Source organism: Choristoneura fumiferana, chromosome Z (assembly GCF_025370935.1).
Source record: "Choristoneura fumiferana chromosome Z, NRCan_CFum_1, whole genome shotgun sequence".
NCBI lineage: Eukaryota > Metazoa > Arthropoda > Insecta > Lepidoptera > Tortricidae > Choristoneura > Choristoneura fumiferana.
The window spans coordinates 28,268,238-28,293,140 of NC_133472.1; the positions used below are offsets into that span (position 1 = coordinate 28,268,238).

General features: G+C 35.8%; 1 protein-coding gene across 2 annotated transcripts in view; it reads right to left on the bottom strand.

The window, feature by feature from the left end:
* The window catches only part of Nost (Nostrin), a 58,159-nt gene that overhangs the window by 21,504 nt on the left and 11,752 nt on the right, over positions 1–24,903 (bottom strand). The window lies entirely within an intron of this gene.

The window sequence follows — 24,903 nt, forward strand, 5'->3', positions numbered from 1 at the left end:
AACCCAAAGTGCACCACACAACGATTTCATTTAAGCTCTAACACTGTATAGTTATATTATTTTATAACAGAGTATCGGTACCTATATCGTCATTCATGAGGTCCAGTTCACCAAATGGGAGTTTCTGAATGTAAATAGGTACCTGACTTGGTGTTAAAAATGCCAAAATCGCTATAGGTGTGCTTTTAAAATTTGAGGGTTGCCCTCGATTTCTCTGAGATCCCTACATCAGATATTGACTTGGTGACATTGGGACCACCTCGAAAGTAAAGGTTGAACACGCCAAAACATGGGCATACAAAAATGGTTATTTTTACGCAAAAAATGGAGATATGCACATTTTGTACACTATTTTTTATTCACAAAGAACTAGTCTATAATACAACGACAGTTTTTTCTTCTTTTATTTGTCGTTGCCAAAATGTCGAGCAAACAACATCAATAGCGCAAACGTATCTTGCATGAACATGTAGAAAAACCAATGCATAGCTAAAGAGATATCGCTTAAAGACTGTAATGTCTACAACCTATGATTTGTCGCGTATTAAACACGTTTCATGAACGCTTGACAATAGATAGAAAGCCAGGAAGTGGTGGCTTGCAAGGAGTCAAGAATAAAAAAAATGAGTGTTGTAAAGATTTTTGTGTGTGAAAATATCTCAGTAATATGTTCAGAAAATGAAACGTAGGGCAGGACTAAGAAGATATATAAAGCACAGGCTGCACCAGATCGAGACTCAAAACTGAACTTATCGGCAAAGTAAGGGTCGCGAAAACTACATATATGAATATTTCCTTAAGAAATTTGAATGCGGCTTACAAATTGGCGGAGTTATTGCGTAACAAACACACAAAAAAGCCAGACGAATTGAGAACATCCTCCTTTTTTGAAGTCGGTTGAAAATAACCAGTCACGCGTCCTAGATACTACATTAGTTCCTAACTAAACTAAGGGGCTAAAGTAGTCGTCCCTAACTTTTTTTGTGCGGGTAAATGTCCTAGAGACTACCTAAGGACATTTCGCGCACAAAAAAAGTTAGAGACTAAAGTAGTCTCTAGGACGCGTGACGGGATAAACATGGTTGGTTTTATAAAACCAAATAAAGAAATGTATATAACGTAAATAAACATATTTCAAAAGATCGCGTTAGTCGCCACAATCATTTACCAATGTAAGTGTTGGATTGTCATTTGTAGCTGTGTTACAACAGATAACTTAGTTACGTCAAGAAAGTTTCCGCAATTATCTACAAACAATCAGAACCGCAGTCAAGGCATAAAAAATATACGGCGGGTTTTCTTTATCTACCACTTGTGATTAATTAATAAACTTGGAAAGGAGGATATAATACGAGTTAGGAGTTAAAAGTAGACGACGACATTAAGTTGGCGTGGTGTTCTTTTAATTGAGACCAAAATAACACAGCACACAAATAGAAACCCATTTTTAACCGACTTCAAAAAAAGGAGGAGGTTATCAATTCGGTTGTATTTTTTTTAAATTTGTTTGGTACTTCAGAACTCCGTCAGTTAAGAACCGATTTTTTTTTCGTTCGTATAGAATGCTTTCAACTAGATCCCAAAGCACCAAATCGGGATCTGATGATTGATCCTAGGGAAATCGAGCGAACTCTTCAAATATTGTAAGGACACCTATGATAATTTGAATGTACTAAGTAGTAACTCGTGCATTTGTTCTTGAAAACCATAATTTGGTGAAGTGGAATTGATGATGAAGACCACAATTGACCAACAGCTGCTACTCAATAACAAGTAATTCACGGGTTGAAATCCAATTACTTTAACAGAGTTGCTAAGCAAGTTATGCTCGTCGTAATGCATATGGTGAAATGGAACGGGTGGGGTGGTGAGGTGAAGCACCAGGACTCCTCAATAATAGGTAAACGTCTCTGCATCGGAAAAAGCAATCTTTCATAAAAGGTTTCGAGCAGTTGACATTAAACTATTGTAGGTATCGTAGACGATTTACACTAAAACCCGTGAAAAAAAAAATTATAACAAAAAATTGAACCGACTACAAAAAACCATGAAAATAATTTCTACCGTGAAGTCGGTGTCTCAGCACGAGCCAGCAGGAATGGTTGAAGCCTAATATATACCTAGTACCTATGTAGGTACTAGGCGTTTACCTAGACGACTAATAGGTCCCCTCCTGCTGGCTCGTGCTGACCGACTTCAGACTAGTAGAAAATTACTTTCATGGTTTTTTGTAGTCGGCTCAAATTTTTTGTAATAACATTTTTGTGGCACATGTATTTAGTTAATAAATATTTTTTTGGAAGAAACACGATATGTTTCCTGAATTCCTAATTGCTGTGATTCATATTTTCTGAGTTCCGGTGATCATGCGTAACACTTCGCTTACTCACTGCGAGGTGTTATGAATGGTATGATAAGATACATTTGCAAACTGTATATTAACGCCTTTGCAGGAAGCTACGCGGTGTAGGTAAGTTGAAATAACCTTGATTGCAGCCATCAAATTACACATCTAAGTATCTCAGCACCATAATTATCAAAGGGAAATAGAAAACAGCGTTGATTAGGTTGATAAGGTAGTAGGTAAGAGTAAGTGGTTGACTTTCGTCATCAGGATTTTAAGCGCAAATTCACAATGTTTAACCAACTTTAAAAAAGAGGAGGTTATCAGTTCAGGTGTTTTTTATGACTAATCTTTAACGTAATATTAAAGTTTGCCGGCAACTGATTATTCAGAAAAAAAAAATTATAACAAAAAATTGAACCGACTACAAAAATACCATGAAAATAATTTTCTATTAGTATGAAATCGGCGCCTCGGCACGAGCCAGCAGGAGTGGACCGATAGTCGTCTACTTCACCTACATGCTATATACACTCGTATTGGGCTTCAATCACTCTTGCTGGCTCGTGCTGAGGCACCGACTTCATGCAGGTACAAAAAAAATTTACGCTTTTATCTAAGATACAATAGTTTAATATCAACTGCTCGTCACCTTAACGAAAAATGGTTTTTTTCTGATACAGAGACGTTCATTATTGAGGAGACCGGGTGCATCACCACCCGTTCCGTTTTACCAATATGCATTGAAACGAGCATACACTGCTTAATAATTAATTTTAATTAAACCCGTGAAATATTTGTTATTGAGTAGTAGCTTCCGGTGGTCAACTGTGGTCTTCATCATCAGTTCCACTTCACCAAATGATGATTTTCATGAGCAAATGCACGAGTTACTACTAAATACATCCAAATTACCATAAGTATCTCTACAAAATTTGAAGAGTTCCTTTGATTTCCTCAGGATCCAAACATCAGATCAGATCATCACATCAGAGAATTGAAGGTTATCCTATACGATCGTATAGATTCGAACCACAAAAAAAATTCAAATCGCTTAAAAATGACGGAGTTCTGAGGTAACAAACATAAAAAATAAAAAAAATACAGCCGAATTGAAATTTCCTTTTTTTGAAGTCGGTTAAAAATACGTCGCGCGGTACCATCACCGGTATTTCGTCTGAGTCCAAAGTTTCTCTTAAGTCAAAATATCTTTATTCAATTTAGAATATAACACTTATGAATATGAATGTCAAAAAAAAACAACCACCGGTTCGGAAAAACCTCTGTGGACAAGAATCTGGCAAGGAACTCAACGAGGTATATTTTTTTTAACAGATTTACAGTATTATTTAATTATATATACGAGTAAGTATACATCACAAGTATTTAACACAACTTTATTTTTAACACAGTAGGTTCGCTATTTGAAGGCATCGCTAATGCGGATCGGAATTATTTCCAAATATCCCTGTCCATGATATAATCATATTTACTTTATAATACTCGTACGCCTTAGATATTAATGTCTTCTTGACAATAGATCGGAAATTCGGAATTTTGTATTATCCGTTTCTTTTGTAATATTTTTTGGGTTTTTATTATAAAAACCGACGTTATATCGACGTTAATGGGAAAATCGGGTGCCATTTGGCGTATTTTTTAATGTCCGAAACTGATTACGCATAACAGGTTTCGCATAATTTATTTACGCCGAAACTTAAACTTGCCGAAATTGAGACCCGAATTTGTTTTAGCATAATATTAACATGACCGAATTTTATTAAGTATGCATAATCTTGTTTAGCATGGATGTAATTTAGCCGAAATTTGTTGCCTCCGCAATAAAGAAAACCCAGGTAACGTGATTACTCAACTGTATTAAGTTAGGTTAGTATTTTGTTAGGCCGAAATCCTGTATAAATCTATGTCCGAAAATAAATTACCTAATTACTATTGATGACTAGAAAAATAATTACTATTGATGACTAGAAATGTAATGGAACAGCCACCAGTAAAAGTGGCACGGGCATAAAGAAGGGGGACGGGGGGGGGAGCAAGCCCCCCGCAAGGGGACATGGGGGGCAGAGCCCCCCGCATGTAAAAAACAAACAGAATTCTACGAAGATTTAAAAAAAAACAAGAATATTTGATAAGTACTTGGATAGGCGAAACAGTAAAGGGGGACGGAGGGGCGAAGATCCCTCGCAAGGGGGCTCGGGGGGTGGAGCCCCCGCAATACAGAAAACCCAGGTAACGTGATTACTCAACTGTAGGTTAAGTTAGTATTTTGTAAAGCGCTTTTAGGCGGAATAGGAGCTCCGCAAAGCCGTTTGTACTAGAAAGCTGTAATTTGGTAGAATATACATATCAGTCCCACCGACAGTGGTAAAATAAAAAAAAAAATATTTTTACGGTACCTCCCAGATGTAGTGTAGTGGGAGTGATTTTTTTTCTCGACTAACCATATAGTGTGGGTTATCGTTGGATAGGTCTTCTTAAACCATTGAGGGGTTGGAAAGACGATTTTTCGATTCAGTGGTCTGTTTGCGAAATATTCAACTTTAGAGTGCAAATTTTCATTATAATCGAGCGTCCCTCCCTCTAAAATCTAAACTGTTAAATTTGAAAAAGTTCAGAATGGTAGTACATCAAATGAACAAGGAAGATTATAACGACTAAAATTGCTTGAGAATTATTAGTAGTTTAAGGGTAAATAGCAGCCTAGGGTATAAAATATACCTAAACTTGGAAGATTCCGTACACAATACGAAATCCTTAGAAAAATATTATTTGATTTTTTCGTAATGGCTACGGAACCCTATCTTGGGCGTGTCCGGCACGCTCTTGGCCGGTTTTTTATTAAGTAGGTATACATATATTTGTTCTATTTTTTAGTGTAGGTGGTAACGAAAATTAGTGTTACGCAAGCCATTCCACGTACATAAATCTTGTTTTTGTTGAGATAGTTGGTAAGAATTTGGTGCCTATAATTATGTTGATGTAATTCAAACGAGGGATTCTACCCCTTATTATGACATAATCTAAGTATGTACGATAGACAATCAATTGCCTGTATGAACCATTGCAACCGACCGCTTTATTGCACTTATAACATCACAACATCTAATTAAACATCGTTCCAAACCTCGGGCCCGCCCTAGGCGACGTTAGCAAGTGTAATAAACATTATCATTATTACGAACGGCAGGTTCAATCTGTTTCGAAACACTTAAAACTTAACAGACATACTTAATAATCTCCTAATGACAAATTGATTAACATCTTGAATAGATTAACTACCATAAATTGTTAAGAAAATCGTATTCGATTTCTGTGTGGTTTTATTTTCTGAAAGTTCCTACTTAAAAATGTAAGTATTTTAATAATTTATTCAATTTGAGTGATATTGAAATGTCGATGTTGACCTTCATTATAGTGAACCATGGACAGGCAGACTGACGGACATGGGGAAATTATAAAGGTCCTGTTTTGCGTAAAATAAAAAGTGTAGTGTATCACTATAAGCTAAGTATTCTTATTTGCACAGTAAAAATATCAAAATTCATGAGTTTTTCGTAACTACTTTTAATAACGATTAGGAATCATGTCTCGCCTTTAGACGGCGAGGAATGGAGCGGCAAATAAATTATGTAACCGGCGCTGTGGTGTAGGTACACAACGCGGCCATGCCGTCGCCATTGGCTGTTCAGTATATATATTTAATTAATACGTTTATTTCCACTTTATAAAAAATCGAGAAGGTGCTATGTCGTTTTAAAAGTCTCTTATTGATATCTCAACATTCTCAATTTCATATCAGTACTTATAATACCTAAATAACGTCAAGTCATAAACTTGTTACTTATAACAAAAATTATGCTTTGTCTGTATCAATCAAAGGCGCATAATGTCAATCGATCAACTCATCAATAAACACCAACGAATGTTAAGTTACTGGAAGATTTATGAATGAGGCTGTTTGTTTATTAATCGGCTATGCACGTACAGTAGGCAAATACGTTCAATAGAGCTGGCACGTTAGAATCCGATATAGGTGCATATTTAAAATGTGTGTACCAAAATATACATGCTATGCTAATACAATAAGAGCATTCCGTTTTATAAGGACGGCAGTCTCATATAATAATAGATGACAATAGTTTATTTTATTCCATTTCAGCTCAGCTCTACGAGTAGGTATATCTAAACAAATTATTTGTTATTAATAATCTATTGCACTTCAAAATCACTGAAACCTTGCGACAAGAACACAATGACTGCTGAAGTCATAGTTTTGCAGTTGCAATTGGGCTAAGATTCTTGTTATAACCTCGAGATTTATTCAATTCATAAGTAATCAAACACTGCGCGTATTAATTTCATAATAGACGTGCCTAATATTTAAAATTCAAGCTGACTACGTTTACGTAACGCCTTCACTAACGGCCAACGGGCCAGCGTAGATGCCTCGACAATACAAGTACGAGTATGCGAGAAAACAAACAAACTGCGTGCAATGCGGCACATGACCTTCTCTGCAAACAATGTTTTTAGTTATCTGCGGTATTTTAAAGATTAAGTATTAATCTGTATCTGCATGGAAATAGTTAGTTAAAGTTCTTTAAACTGTTCATTATTAAGATAAATATATGACAATAAAGCGCATTCACTTCCCGAGACTGTAGTAGATAAATTATATAAACGAGCATAAAGGGGGTGGAGAGGGAGTAGGTATATTTGAAATGCTTATTTTCGCGCAAATAAACATATTTTAAAACCCGAGTAATATCCCCCATTGACACATGCAACTAAAATCCTTAACTTAGTTTGTTTTGAGGATTAACTTTGTGATGGGGAAATCGTCGTGTGGATCGGCCTCCGAATGACAATTGATTTGCCGCGACGCCTGCGACGAAAGTGTATCAGATTGATGCCTCTATGGCTGCGATTTGGCGACTTTCACTAAGTGCCAGTGACCGCTGTGACGTCACTGAAATGTCATCTCATCGATGACTGAGCAATCGATTATTGAAATTTGGCTGTCCGTTGTTGGCCGTCGGTGATTTACGCAATAGCTTGACAAACGTGACGGTGGAGTTTTATTATAATACTGCCTGTATTATTACGAGCAAAATTGTACAGTGTGCAGACTACAAAAAACTCTGACCAATAAGTATAACCCAATGTCGATTTAAATTAAAACCTTTGACGGCCCCACACAGACGGGTTATTTCGGTAACTCGGCATATCACCAAAATAATATCTTGGCTAAGCATAAAGAGAAACACTATCGAAAACTGCAGCTTCTAGTACAGCATCACATTATATTTGCAAATTTTGTGTTATTAATTTCTAACGAACGCTTAACTTTATATATTACTAGTTTTTGCCCGCCGAGGACCGCGTGAAATTTGGTTATCGCGCGCTGTTCCCACGGGAACTGTACATTTTCCCGGGATAAAAAGTAGCCTATGTCACTCTCTGGCCCATAAACTATTTCTATGCCAAAAATCACGTCGATTCGTCGCTCCGTTTCGACGTGAAAGACGGACAAACATACACACAAACACATACACTTTCGCATTTATAATATAACATTGGATTATTGATTAAATATTTTTATGATAAGTAGTAAACTGATAACATAATAGGTAATAGCTGAATCGATTAGGTTTCGAAGCTGATTTTACTAAACGAATGCTATGTTAGTATATAATTTATAATCTACGTAAACATCAATAACTCTTTAATATACATGCGTGTATATTGTAGTTATTTGCCATATGTAAACAGAGTAAAAATCAGAATAGCGCTAGATATACTTACCTAATAGAATTTAAGAAAAACTGCAATCGCTTGAAACGTGGACATCTATTGTTTTTTTTTATAATACTTTAAAAAATTTTAGTGAAAAACTTTTTAGCGTAAATAATCTAAGCTACAATAGTTTAATGTCAACTGCTCGTCACCTTTTACGAAAGATTGTTTTTACCGATGCAGAGGCGTTCATTATTGTGTAGTCCTGGTGCTTCACCACCCGTTCTATTTTTCACTTCACCATATGCATTACGAGGAGCATTAAATGCCAACTGTGTTAAAGTAATTGAAATTCAACCCGTGAAATATCTACTTGTTATTGAGTACTAACTCCAATAGTCAACTGTGGTCTTCATCATCAGTTTCACTTCACCAAATGATGATTTTCAAGAGCAAATTCACGAGTTACTACTAAATACTTATACCATACTAAATTTACCATAGGTGTCCCTAAAATATTTGAAGAGTTCTCTCGATTTCCTTAAGATACAATCATTAGATCCTGATTTGGTGCTTATGGGACCTAATTCCCCTCCTCTTCCTGGGTCCTGATTTCTATACAAACGCAAAAATAAATTCAAATCGGTTCACAAATGACGGGGTTCTGAGGTGACAAACAACAAACATAAAAAAATAAATACAACCAAATAGAAAGGCACCATCAATGACCTGGTCTCTGTGCCCGCAATCCTTGAACCAGTGGGCATGGCCAGAGACGATGGCAAGCGCCCCGACGGGGCTACTCTGGTGCCATGGAAGCTGGTGTGGGACGCAACGTGTGTCGACACTTTCGCGCAGTCCCACATTTAGGCAACCCGCTCACAAGCCGCGGCTGCAGCGGACCAGGCCCAACCCAAGTTCTCAAGCGCCGCAAATACTATTCTCTTTTAAAGGACTATACGAGTTTGCGGCGCTCGCAGTGGAGAGTGCCTTGTCGTCCCGGCTGATAGAGACCTCAGGAGACCCCAGAGCTTACCTCTCCCAGCGAATTTCTCTGACTGTACAGAGAGGTAATGCGACCAGTGTGTTGGGGTCTATGCCGCAGGAGGGCCTCTCAGATGGTGTTTTCTTTTAATAGTTAGGTATATATATATAGTTTTTATTAATTTTGTTTCCTATCATATTATTGTATCTTGTGTTGTGAATAAATACCGAATAGATAACCTCCTTTTTTGAAGTCGGTTAAAAAGAAGTCTCTACTGCATTGGATAAGGTCGTTACGAAGAATTAGTCCGCCGCTGTCCTGACAATAGGCTGTTAAGCATACAATTAAGCAAAGAATACCAAAAGCCAGTGTAACTAGACCTCTTCATTCCCTTTATTGAACGCGAAAATCGGTCTATATGCTATGTCTGCGGTTACTGGTTTACTTTTAGTAGTACAACTTTCATCCAACTTTAGCTATTTAATCTGATTCACACAAAATGTCTGCATAGGTACTTGAATAGATACCATCCAATTGTTCCTTTTTAGAGTATTTCTCATTTACATTTTGCACTTTCATTACATTACATTCATACATATTTACTCTAATTAATGACGCGAATGAAAATATCTGTAGGTACAGTCGAGATAATAAATTTGTCAGCACAAATTTGATCAAAAACATCTGCGAACATGCTTCTATGTCGTTAACAATAGAGTCGTGTTCAGATATTTTTGATCAAATTTTTGCTTGCAAGTTTATGAACTCGACTGTACGATACTTATTTATTACAGCGAGTACCTCAAGGCACTAAACTAAAACATCATGCATCCATTTGAATGATAAATCCAAACGTAATAAATAAAACTACTTACGTTAGCTTTCAGTACCTACCTATACATAATATTCTTTGTTTTACTCTATCCAGTTTATTGGTATCATTATGTTGTCATTATGTACGGTAACAGCATAATTAAAAGAATCATAAACGAACTGATTGACGCTGTGACGTAAATCGATAACTTCAAGCTCAGAACAAAACGACTAGTATTAGATATCTTCTCAGCTCAATACCGACTTCAAGGCTAAGACCAACGATTAAATTCATGTAGGTACATAACCTAGAAATCTCTGGGTATCACTCTGGAAAAAAAATGTATCGCTTAGCTAGATAATATTGTTTCAAGGTGTCTGTTGTTGCTTCTTAAAGTATATTACCACATCACAAGACTATCGTCATATTGTTGGATTATATTTGCTACATTATTTTTTCAAACACTGTAACGTATTTCAAGACTAGTAACAGTCATACCTTCATACTTAGCTAAAAGATGTCTTGATGATCGTGATGACTGGGCCAAAATGTGCCTGTTGTCAGACTTGTTTTTTAAATAGCATAGGCTACAGATCTAATGTGGGCGATTGTTTACACTAAAACGCAGTCATTAACGTGCGACTGGGGACCCAAAATAGCTACTGCAGCCTTTAATGGAGATTTTTATTTTGTGGTCACGGCCGTTCAGATCGAATGCTACTCATGTGAAGGGGCTGGCCACTACACACTGTGCCTACGTTTTGTTCATTTTCTGCATTAATGTAGGTATCAGACCTTCATATTTCTTATTTCACTTTCAAAAAAGAGTAATGGAATCCAAACTAAAAAAATATACCACTATTCGATTTCGGATTTTATTATCATTTATTAAAGACCCGGACAAATGCAAGTTAAAATAGCGTGTAGTGTTCCGTACTTACCTAGGCATATGACAATTTCCTATGTTACTTTAAATATCATAGACTTTTTAGGTTTTATTTCGTTTGTCTACTTCGAATTATAACTATTTATTTTAAATTTTTTTTGAAAGGGGTATATTTTAGTTAAACAATCGCATTATTGAAAAGGTACGATTGAAGTACTGTATTGTATATATATGTATTTGAGGTTATTATTACAACGAACATCTCACATCGCCGACATAACGAACATATATTCATAGGAAAATCAAGTAGGTATTTTATTAAAGAGGGATAGTTTTGGCGATGTATCCTAAAGTAATGTGTTAAACTTTCACGATTTTCCCTCGCTTTCGCGATTATTAAGTCCTGATATATGTATGTATATTATTTACTTATCTCCTAATTGTTCAAACTAATTTTCGTCGTTGTCGAGCGCAATAAAACGTAGACAATAATAGAACCTCAACTTTTTAAATGACTCTATCATGATTTACAATAGTATTTTTTCTATTTCCTTTTTCTTCTTTTTTCTACCGAGTTATCTCTTACTCTGTCTACGTATCAAGAATTTAGGGCCTTTACACACCGCGTTTTTTAAACGCGCCGCCGACGCGCGTTTACTTATATCGACACAAACGCGATACCCCCGCGCCTTGTATAACTGCACTATGGAAAGAAAAACGCAGCTTGCTAAGCGTTTAGGTTGGTACTCGACTATCTGGAATAAAGGAAGAGATAGAAGACTATCGTGGCCACACAGGCGTGTAATTATTCAGTAGCTTAAGTATAATTGTTGATTTGTTTACCTCGGCGCAGTGGACCGCTGAGACCGTTACTGCTGGATGGGATCGAATCGAACGAAAAAATGACGAGTAGAATTATCCGCTAGTTATTGCTTCTGTGATTATAAATGTATCATGATCCATTTATACATAGATAGATTAAGTTTGATAGCTGAAATGGCTGCGAGGAAAAGAAATCTGCTTTTAATATTTAAGTGAAATAAATTTACTTGATATTTATTTTCTGAAATGAAGAAAATTGTTAGGAAATATCTCAACATTGTCCTAACCTTTTTCCTAAAATAATATTTTCTATTAAAATTACAAAGGAAAGATAAAGCGAAGCTTGGTCATCTACTGTTATGTTATGATAATAAAAGTCATTGTTAGTCTTCCATTTTAAAATAAGTATATTCAATAATATGATTCGAGCGCACGAGCCGTAGTGTAAACTTTACTTTGATTGTACCTACTACTACAGTACGATTACTTAACAGATGGGCGTGCCTTCAGTCAATTTTCAACTTTGACGTCACAAAATAAAATAGTTTTTACATAATCTGTAAACGTGGGTAGCGGTATACTAAAAGTTGAAAATTGACTGAAGGCACGCCCATCTGTCAAGTGTTAACTCCAAGTAATCGTACTGTAAAATTAGAGCGTCAAAACATCCACAGTAAAACATTTTCAACAATGGAAGCTATGGACACGGGACCTAAGTAGCAGCAGTAGCTGCTATTAAAATAAAAAAACGACCAAGTGCGTGTCGGACACGCCCAAAATAGGGTTCAGTAATATTTTTCTAAGGATTTCGTATTTTGTACGGAATATTCCAAGTTTAGGTATATTTTATACCTTAGCCTGCTATTTACTCTAAAACTACTAATAATTCTCAAGAAAACTTAACCGTTATAGTTTTCCTTGTAAGTTTGATATACTTACTACCTACCATCCTGAATTTTATCAAATTGTTCCACCCACCGGTTTAGATTTTAGAGGGGGCACTTTAAAGTTGAATATTTTGCAAACAAAACACTGAATCAAAAAATCGTTTTAGCAACCCCTAATGGTTTTAAAATGCCTATCCAACGATACCCCACACTACAAGGTTGGATGAGAAAAAAATTCTCCCACTTTACGTCTATGGGAGGTACTCTAAAAAAAAATTGTTTTTGAATTTTTTATTGTACCATTTTGTCGGCATAGTAAACATATATATTCGGTGCAAAATTACAGCTTTCTAGCATTGATAGTCCCTGAGCAAAGCCGCGGACGGACAGACAGACAGACAGACATGGTGAAACTATAAGGGTTTTGTTTTTGCCATTTTGGCTACGGAATCCTAAAAAGTCAAGATAAGAAGATAACTTAAAAAAAAAAACTTTCATGTATGGATGTTCACTTAGCATTTTTTGCGTCTAATTTAACACGAGACCTGCCCAGCAACCTTCCATTTAATATTTCACAACGTAAACAGAACAACACAACACACAACATCGACAGCTTGAAGGCCGACGAAGTGTCGGTCCTGTAGGCTAAAACTTGCTTATTGTGACTTTTTTAACATTTTTGTATCATGCAAGGCAGACAAGGCTACCCAGCACCCAACAGCTGCCCTTCATGGAGTCATAGACAGTTTTTCTAAAGTATCTCTATTTCATTTTTATTGTTAACACGGAACGTACCATAATCATTGTTAGGTTACTCTACGACCTTGGTATATTTATTGAATGATTGTGGCTGGCAATTTTAATTAGTTTTTGTTACTGGTGACTTTTAAGTTCACAATGCTATACAAGGAAATTGGAAAATTTAAAACAGGATTAGACGTTACTGTACGTAATTAATGTTAAATAATGATAATATTTAATTTGAACCAGTAACCATAAAACACGTCTTTGAAGGTCAGCGAAGGATGTTCTACACGAGCGTTGGAGCCTCTGCACTGCAACCCTGGTGATGGTGAACTGATCTCTGTTGAAATGACGGAACTAAAATCTGCGCTAAATGTATTTTCGTACGCTGGCCTCTAAAATAAAAACTTGTCCTGCGTCCTGATCATTGAAATCACGTCAGTGAAAATATCATTCATTTCCATTTCACAATCATTATTTTGTTAAAAACATATTATGAGCTAGCTTTTACTCGTGGCTTCGCTCACATAAACCATTACCTAGGTATAGCAATCGAATTAATAGGCCATAGATCGGCCCTTAGGCTCATTTTTGATAGGAAGTACCGCCTGGAAAATTTTGATATTTCGGCAAGTAGTTGTCCAATATGATGGTCTATTCTGAGAGAAAAATCTAGAGGTGTCACTACTTCACAACCGCATAAAATAGTTATTTGTGCAACAAGAGAGCAAAGTTGTTTTTTGTGGCGAGTGTTGATTTTGAATCCCGAGTAAGCGAAGGACTCTATAATTGAATCACTAGGGATTCAAACACACGAGATGCAAAAAAACTTTGATCTCGTGTGACACATACAATTTTTCACCTTAGCAGCGAGAACATAATTTAAATGTAACATAAGAATAAAACCACAGATATACCTACCTGTTTACAAAACAAACACAATTTTTATAATATAATACGATAATTAAGAAACAAATAATAATAATAATCACAAAATTATACGTACTGTCGCGATTACATCTTTAAAAGTCACCAGAAAGTTAAGAATGCCAAACATTGTTCAAAAGCGCTAAGTAGAGAGGTTTTGAATTTGGAACGAAAAATGGACCAGTAGTAAGGTACCATCAGCAAAATAAGTGGTCCATCAATTTTTAAATAAGTTCCTATCAAATTAATATGTCGCTAAAGTCGAACTTTCAAGTTGGCAGACACGTCTATTGGCATTATTGTTTATTGACATGCATACGATTATCAGCTTTAGGGTGGTAGACCACATATTTGGCTGATGGTGCAATACAACTTTCATACTCATAACATGCATCGTAATTTGAACTAAGAACTACTTGCAAAATATGGCATACTTATTTTTCTCAAAAATGATACGTAAAGTCGCCATTACATCTTCAAAAAGTCTCCAGTAAGTTAATAATAACGGACGAAGATCACAAGTCTCCAGTAAGTAGAGAGGTTTTGAATTCAGAATGCAGAAGTGTCCAGTAAGTACGATACAAATCTCATAACATTGTAATTTAAAATATGTCTTTTTTTTATAGGTATTGCAAAGAGCCCCATCTTACGGCCATTAAAAAGGTTGAACAATAAACGTATAATTGATTATAAATGTTATTATACCTTTAAATATCATTTTATTAGTATTTCTATTCTTTGAAACATAAATGTAAACCGATTAGTTGCAAATTCATTAAATTTAACAAATATTTATTCTAACTCTAAGAGTTAGGTAGTATACGGAACGCTTTTATTAAAAAAAAAACAAGAGCAGAGGCATTCGTTTCGTGCAACGAGGTTGCATACTTTATTAAAAAAAGCGGGAAATTTTAACAAATGTTTGGAAATATTTCGTTGTTATATAATTAGCTGTCATATAATCACTATTACTGATAATTAGCTAATTCATTATCAACATATGTTTAGAATAATATCAATTTAATTTAAGATTGCAATCAACACAGTATTTATTTATTATGTTGGTGTTATGATTGATTTTGCGACTTCAAAAGTTAAAAAAAAACTTAGAAAAAAGTAAAATAAGCGGGTATTTCGTTCATTACGTTTGTTTTATGACATTTTGGAAATATTTCTTATTAAGTGAATTTCTTATTAAGTAAAAATCTTATTAAGTGAATTGCCCAAGTATGAGATCTGAAGATTCTGATATTGATATGGGCGGCACACCTCCTGATATAAAAGCGGAGGCCGAATTAGCAAAAAACAACTTGCTGCTGCCCAAATCCAAAGAGAGAGATAAGTATATGAATTGTTATGAGAAATTATCAGATGGAAACAATTTTTTGTTTTATTTTTGATAAAAGCACTATACAAGCTTCGACCAGTAATCGCCATCCGGGTCTCGTATCATTGATGGATATAATCAAACTTCTAATCGTCCAGGATGGCTTACTTACTGGTCTCTGCAGTAATGTACTATTTCAATACTGCAAATAGCCTCATCTTTGGGTCATTAAAAAGGTTGAGCAATAAACGTACCTACACGTTTATTATAAATGATATTAAACCTTTAAATATGGTTTTATTAAGATTTCTTTCTATTACATATACATAAATAGATTTGTTATAAACTCATTCAATTTGACTCATAAAAGATTCATTCCAACTGTAGAGGCGGTAAACAGAATTCTTTTATAGAAAAAAAAAGAGAGAGAGAAGCGGCTTTCGTGCAACGAGGCTGCATACTAGAGCGGGAAAATTTTCATTTTGGAAATATTTCGTTGTCATGTAATTTATTAGGAATCGATATATTTTTAATACCATAAATTTAATTTAAGATTGTAATCAACACATTTGATCCTATCTCTCGCTTTTTTTAGTGTTGAAGTGAAAGTGACAACTCAAAGTGAAGTTCAAATATTTGGAATTCAGTGAGTAGACTCAACACTATCCTCAGCATTTAAAACAAAAAGTTACTTTGTCTCACGGATTGAGCAAAATGCGATTTTGCTCACTGATTTCTCAGAGCAAAACCTGCCTGTTTGAGTTACTGAGGTGAAAAATGTTTTTAATTTATTATATATTTCTTTTTTATATAAGTATTATGATAACTAGTATTCGTTTTTTGGCTGGCTATACAAATCTATATAAAGAACATCATTAAAAAATTTGAAGCAAAACGCTTGAATAAATCCTGAAAAAAAATACATTAAATGCTTGTATTGTTCCAGATGTTTAGGAACTAAATTTTAGTCAAAACCGTTTAGCCGATTTTGCGTGACTGAGTATGTGCCTAGTGCCTACCTGAGAAACACTCGCAAACCTCACAAACTTTCGCGTTTATATTATAATAGTCAAAAATATTATTCAAACGATAATTTTAGAGCAACACACAATTTTTTACCATTATCGTTTGGTACTTTCACGGGTGTGATTTCAAAAACGGCCTCCAATACGTAAGACTAAAAGTGCTTAATATAGCGGACACGTTAAAGCATTTATCCCTTTCGCACACATTACAAGTAATTGGTTCGAAAAAGATTATACGCTTTGTGTCAGTCATAACACTAATATTACATGGTTAAGACCTCTGTTCGTTATGCACTCTATTCTAAATTTCATTTAGCGCAGACTCTACATAATGGTGCCAGCCATAGTATTGCACGTAAGAGATAGGAAAACTTGTTTACAGCACTGTCCACGGTACTGGTTTCGAATAGATGCCTTTAGCAGTGGCACAGCGGATGTGCACCATAACCGAGCTGCACTAGTTGTTTATAGCCGCGCCCGCGCAGCCGCCACAGCGAACGAGTTGCTCGAGTCTGGAGCCTACATATACTCGTACGCGCATATAGCGAGCGTATATATACGTTACATGAAAGTTTTAAGTGGCCCTATTTTTATGTTTATCCTCTCAAGGGCAGCTGCTCTCGCTTAATACCGCTTGATTGCTAAACCGCGATTTTTATTATTTTATGTTGTTCGTGAATACGCTAACATTTCATATTATTACGAAACTTAATCCCACTAATATTATAAATGCGAAAGTTTGTAAGTCTGTTTGTTTATTTGTTTGTTACTTCATCACGTGTACACCGCTGAACTGATTGAGATGAAATTCGGTATACAGATAGTTTGCGCCCCGGGGCCTTCCCATGTCCTTACATAGGATAGTTTTATCCCGGAAAATTGCAACCGAATTCTACGCGGACGGAGTCTCGGGTAACGTAACGGCTAGTTATGTATATGTACTTACACTACTTACCTACCTAACTGGCTGAAAGATATGAAGTACCTGCCAGTACCAAACTATCGCCGGTCAATAATGTGTCAGTATGATTTATACTTACTGTACGTATTACACTATACTCTTCACAGCAAAATGAACATTGCCATTATAAATCCATATGTCATGATTTGATTAGAAATAATCATCAAAAAATTTACGGAGCCACTTTCTCCTAAATTTGAATTGAATTGACTCTAGAAATGAAGGGAAATCGGATGATGATGATGATGATGTGATAAATAGGCTAATTTGGAAAATGCAAACTGAGACATGGCTGCACAGAAAAACCAAAAAAAGAGACCCAGCACTGGGAATCGAACCCAGGTCCTCAGCAATCCGAGCTGCGTGCTATAACCCCTACACCACTGCTGGACAGGAATCTAGACACGAATTTTTCAAACTCCAAAAAAAAATCATAATAGGCTAATTTGGTCCTAGTATCATGAAGTCAATTTGATATTTGTTGCACGTTTGGGGTCGGTTTATAACTTAAGTAGTCTGTCTGTCTAGTAAACATGTAAACTGCCAAACGACCTTCACGACACTAAAACGCCTTCAGCGTGACTCCACCTGTCAGCCCTCGTTAATATAGCACAGTCCGACTAGGCTTAATTAACGGGGTTACGTTTGCAGAAGGGCGCTGTATTTTATTTACATTTTATACTAGCCGTTACCCGCGACTCCGTTCGCGTAGAATCGATATCCCGCGGGAACTATGCATTTTTCCGGGATAAAAACTATCCTATGTCCTTCTCCGGGACTCAAACTATCTGTAAGTATACCGAGTTTCATCTAAATAGATTTATGGTTTAGACGTGATGAAGTAACAAAAAAACAAACAGACTTACAAACTTTCGCATTTAGACATACTTAATATTATAAACATCGTCTTTCGCGGTGAACTGTTAAAAGTTTTGCAAATTTAGCCGCCTTTTTTTCTACGTTCATTAAGATCTTTGTACTCGTAGCACTGTACCCTTAGTGTAAGTTTTCGGTTACAAAATGAGTCTCGATCGCGTTCGCGTTAAGATCTCAATTTATATGGAAACACGAACAGCGCCTCTAGCGGAACGTTTGCGATGTTCGTGGTTTCATAGAAATTGAGATTTTAACGCAAACGCGATCGAGACGTATATTTTGTGACCGAAAACTTACACTAAGGGCACTGTACCTATTAAGTAGATACACAAAAGTAATCTTACTTTAAAAAATAAGTTTATTAAGATAGAAATAAATCAAAACGCAGAAATAATGGCCTTTATCGTGGATATTTGACGTTTTGCATTGAAACAAAAGACTGTTGTCTTGCAGGCCTAGGCCTGCAACAGTATATTTTGAAGCCTGTTCAAGGAACACAACATAAACATTACATAAGTAGCATGTTAGAGAAATAGTTTTTTTGTTATTTGGTAGGTACTCCCATAGAAGTGGGGGTGATTTTTTTTTCTCATCAAACCCTACCCGTGTGGGGTATCGTTGGATAGGTCTGTTCAAACCATTGGGGGATTGCTCAGACTATTTTTCGATTCAGTAATTTGTTTACGAAATATTCAACTTTAAAGTTAACATTTTCATTAAAATAGAGCGTCCTTCCAAAATCCTTAGAAAAATATTACTTAATTTTTTCGTAATGGCTACGGAACCCTATTTTGGGCGTGTCCGACACGCTCTTGGCCGGATTTGAGTATTTACGGAAGCCTATTGCGCCTGCACCGTTTGCTTCTATCCTACCTATATATATTGCCTCCACAGATACTTGGCTAAGCGGTTGTTGTCTTAAAATTGAACTAAACGATCTACATACACGACTCTACTGCCAAGATAATAAGAGAGTGAGATCATTTTGAGCACCACAAATTATTACGTTCCAAAAATAAATAGTGTGGAAGTAGAAAACCTTCAGTGCGTGAATCCAAATCACACTTGGTAATGTTTAAATGATCTGATTATTAAAAGTAGGATTGGTCGTAGGCATCGATTCTAAGGTCGTTGCTTTCAACACCCAATCGAAGTTTCATTTTATTAACTATTGTAAGTATTGGGTTACAGAGTATGTAGGTTCTCCTTTCCGTCTAAATTGTCACGTCCGGCCAGCACAATGTGCCGCTGGCGGTCACAGGACGGTTGTTGCGTGCTGTCGCGCTCAGGGACGCTTTGCCAGTAGAGCAATTAGCATTACATCAACCTTAGAGGTCGCTTTGAATTTGGTTTAACGAAATCAAGATGTTTGGCTAAGATCATTCGGTAATTACTTAGTGCCATTTTTGTTCTTTTGGAGTGTAGAGCTGTTAGAGCTTCAGACCCGTGCGATGAACACCAATTTTAACATTACCTCATTGCACTGTGCTAGTGATAATAATAAGGTATGAAATGTATGTCTAATACACATTCGCGCAGGCTATTGCCTTTGGGTGCCTTTGGCCTTACAAGGAATGGCCTCGCAAGAATCTGATAAAAGCAAGCTACCAAAAGCTTCAGATTGCCCGACGATACCGGTAAGTAATTAAATTGTTACGTGATTAGTCAACAATTTTTTATTGCTCAGTGATTACAATTAACTGTTCTTCTTCAGAAGAATGGGGACAACGCTTAACTGACTACGCTTTAAAAACGTTAATTAAAATAACGCACAACTTTTTAAGTCCCTATTATATTGGCGTAGGACAATAAATTTCAATGTTCAAAGAGTTACTTTCACTCCAGCAACCCCACCTTAACAGCCTCTGTTTCATTGTTTCCAACTCATTATGAAATCACAAATAACATCTACTTTAGGGGAAAGTATTAAATGCAAACTTAATTGGGTCCAGTAGTCGGACATTCGCCAATTATGTGTTACAAACAGCTTCCGCACTGTCCGGCAGTTTTTATACTAGCGTCATGCAAATTAGTTCATACTCATATGTAACGTGTGAAATTGAATATTGTAGCTAACAGACATCCATGCGGTATAACACAATTGCGTAAGGTGGATAATATACCTATGTATTATTTAAAGATTAATGTCCCTTTTTATTTGGCTCAAAGTAAATCACGAGTTGAACAATCGTTCAATTGTACAGGTGCCTTTTATGTACCTAATCACCTGCCAATTGCTCTAATGACCGCATGGCTGTCGACATCGCATCACGCGCATCACTAGTGACGACTCACCCGACCACAAACTCGAAAGAACTGTGCCATTCATGTCATTGTAAATAATATTCTAGTCTCACAAAATAAATAGAAAGATAGCAGGGCAAGCCAAACGTAGTTGCCTTTGATCTGATGAGCAAAGTGGCAGCTGACAATTGACTCCAATGGAAAGGTCGCAATAATTAAATTAGCGTCACAGTTCTAACGTGAAACCCTCGCCTCGAGATCGACACTCTCACGTCGCTAGCCAGTTGTGTCTAAACTATCGACATGTAAAATTAGGAGAAAGGCAGTAATAGTAACTGATATATAGAAAAATAAAAATGTGATATAAGTGATCTAGATTATTATGGTTGGTTGACTGAAGATATTTATTTGTATTGAGTCGTGTGTGAATCTGTTATGAGTTGTTTTAGAACGGAAATGTAGTCTCATGAGCATGAGATTCGATCTTATCGGTCGAGAGTAGTATTCTGGTTCTTGATATACTTTTGTGGTTACATTGTAACTGTACAGCCGCAGTTGACGGATAGCCGATGTCGTGGAGTCGCTAATGCCACAAACGAGGTCAGTAGAACCTGCGACGCGCACGAAGAGCCAACACTTTATTTGAACTTGAACAAATAAAAGTGCCATTTGTCAGGCGGTCGCCATTAGGACGCGATTATGCTAACTACACGGGCTGAATCTAGGCTAACGTAATAGAAAACAGAATTCCGCGCGGCACAATCCTTAACTAATATTATAAATGTGAAAGTAACTGTCTGTCTGTGTGTCTGTATTTCTGTTACCTTTTCATGCTTTAACTTTGGTATGGAGATAGTTGGAGTACCGAAAGGAAGGACATAGGCTACTTGTTATCCCGGAAAACTGCATAGTACCCGCGGGATAGCTATAAGCGAATTTAACGCAGACGAAGTCGCGGGTAACAGGCTAACAGGCTATTTCTTTATAAAAGTAAAGTTAAAAATAAGACAATTGCCTGAGACGGCTTGACAGACAAAAATTGGACATCGTTTGTCTCGATTTATAAGGGGATTGGATGGAAAGTTTTTGACGCATTTTAACAAGTATACAAAGTTCAGAAATCACAATATCCTCTGATTATATTGTACAGGTAAATAGATCAATGCTGTGCGAACACTGAAACAGCTTCCGGAGTTCGGTTGAAACAATGACTGAAAACGATAGACAATGCAGAGTTGGCGAGATAGTGTTTACAAAACAGATGCGGCGTACAACCTTGCCGCTGCTGATACCGCATCTTATTGTGCTGCCTGTTTACCAAACGATGTAGGATTCATGTGTGTTGATAACGGTTACATAACTACGTAGTTTCTAAGGGTCTGTAGTGCACACCGTGATACAAAGAGACGCGATACGTCGCTACGGCACATTTCACTTAACGAATATGTCAAGACTAGTTAGTATTTGACGATATTTATAATTTATTTGATAATGAAGAATAATAAAATAGATAACATGCATTAAATTAAAAAAAAACAATCCCGGTCGTATATTTGAAGTATGTTCTATCAATAAAATGTGCCACAATATTTCTATTTCTCTTAAGACTAAAATTTAACTTGGATAAATATTGGTATCTACGTAGCTGTATCTCGGGAATAAAACATACACTAAGGTACAGTCACCAGCACCAATATATGACACAACAAGCGTGCATACATAAATATCTGATACGACTCTATTTCTAGGGCCGGAAGGACGTGTCAGATATTTTTGCACGCTCCGCTGTGGCAGATATTAATTCTGGTGACTGTACATTTTATTCCTTTATGTCCCACGAAGGGATTGCGATGTACGCACGTAAAATTTCGTAATGTTAACCGCTGAGTCAAGTAAGACATGTAATTTTTAATATTATGATTATGAAAATAAAATAAGTACAATTACTTCACGCAATGCAAATGCAGACTCTATGTAATTGTGGGAATTTTTATGGGAATGTAGTAAAATCCGGGAATTTTAATTTAACGGCCCGTCAGAGCGAAGTTGCGGTGAGCTAGCAGGTACCTACGGTCAGCATCAAAAGCAGCTGGTTACTTTTTTATTCTGTCACATTAACACATTTGTCAACCTTGTATGGCTCGAAGTACGTGGCTGTAACGTGGATGCTGACTGTACGACAATAAATATATAAATATCATGGGAAACTTGACCTACTCCCAAACTAAGCAAAGCTTATGGATACTAGGCAACGGATAAACATACTTATATAGATAAATACATACTTATACATATTAAACATCCAAGAACCTAGAACAAACATTCGTATTATTCATACAAATATCTGCTCCGGCCGAGAATCGAACCCGGGACCTCAAGCTTCTCAGTCAGGTTCTCTAACACTTGGCAATTCGGTCGTTTCAGTCGTCGACAATATAAGATCAATCAGGGTAGAAAATAGTTATTTGTGCAAGAAGAGAGCAAAGTCGTTTTTTCGTGCGAGTGTTGATTTTGAATCCCGAGTAAGCGAAGGATTCTACAATCGAATCACGAGCGATAGCGAGTGATTCTAGCTTAGAATCCTGAGATCAGCGAGGAATTCAAACACACGAGATGCAAAAAAGCTTTGGTCTCGTGTGACACATACAACTTTTCACCTGATCAGCGAGAACATTTAAATTAAAAGTTAAAATAAAACCACATATATTCAGAAGACAAAAAATATCAAAAACTTAAAAATATAAGTAATCCAATTGTTAAGAAATAAATATAGTTCTATATCATATTTAAAACTTTTTCTCAAAAATGTAACTTGTAACATCATACTCTTTAATACTGCAAAAAACCTCATCTTTGGGTCATTAAAAGGGTGGAACAATATAACAATAATCGTTTATTTTTTATGATTGCTATTGTTTGAAACATTAATATAAATAGATTATTTGCAAATTCATTCAATTTGACAAATATTTGATCGAACTTTAAGAGATAGGCATTATAAGGAACGGTTTTATTTAAAAAAAAAACAAGAGCAGCGGCTTTTGTACAACGAGGTCGCATACTTTATTTAAAATAATGGGAAAATTGTAACATTTCGGAAATATTTTGATGTCATATAATTGACTGTTTTTTTTAAATTTCACCTCGTGTTTTTAAAAGTTTTTGAATTTGTTCTTATTATAATTAAATAATTATTGACATAAAATATTTTTAATGTTAAAGGTCAACACAGTATTTTTTTATTAGGTTGGTAGGTATAATGCTTCTTGCTTAGTTAACAAGTAAAAAAACAGAAAAAAGTAAAATTGAGCAGGATATTCGTTAATTTATGTTCGTTTTGTTTGCTAATTTATCTTTGTAGTTTTTCAGTTTATATTTGAGAAAAGCACCGTGTACAAGCTTCGAACAATAAGTGCTATACTAAATCCATTTATCAATGAACTATATACTTAACATAACAGACGTTTTGTAATTTTACGGTTAAATGTGTATCCGAACATTTGTTTTGTTTTTTTAGGCCTACAGAACTTAGTATCGATTTGATCCTATCTCTCGCTTTTTTCAAATTTAGGTGAAAGTGACAGATCAGAGTCAAGTTCAAATATTTGGAATTCAGTGAGTGGACCCAGCACTGTCCTCAGCATTTAAAAATAATAATTAAAAAGGTACTTTGTCTCACGGAGTGAGCAAAATCGCATTTTGCTCACTGATTTTTCATAGCAAAACCTGCCAGTTTGAGCTGCTGAGGTGAAACACTACTTGGCCTATCCGAGAACAGTGAATAATAGTATTATGGACAATTTATGTTATATGTTTATGTAGATTGCTCTACATTTATTCGCTCCACTTACAATATTACATCGGTAAAAACGTCATTTTCTGTTATACTGACACCCAATATTGACTCAGCCTTATTACTTTAATGATATACTATGTGAAAATGCTTTTTTAACATTTTTACTGTGTAAGTAAGTTTACACAGCTGTTTTAATATCGAAGTGTAATGTATGCAGTAAACGCTAAGTAACGTAGTACCAACATCATTATGCTATTTTGGGTTAAATGCTCCATTATATTAACGTTCACATAAATATAGTAAAGTTGTAGTACCTAAATAGGTGTACAACACGTACATACGGAATGATTAAAAGTACCTATACCTAAATGAAACTGAAATAGTGAAGTTAAAGCATTCTGTTAAACATAAAATAGGTCACATATCTACCTTATTACTACTCCCATATAGAAGTTTATAGATGGATTGAAATCTCCGAGAAAACGCCGGGTATAACTAATTGGTTGGA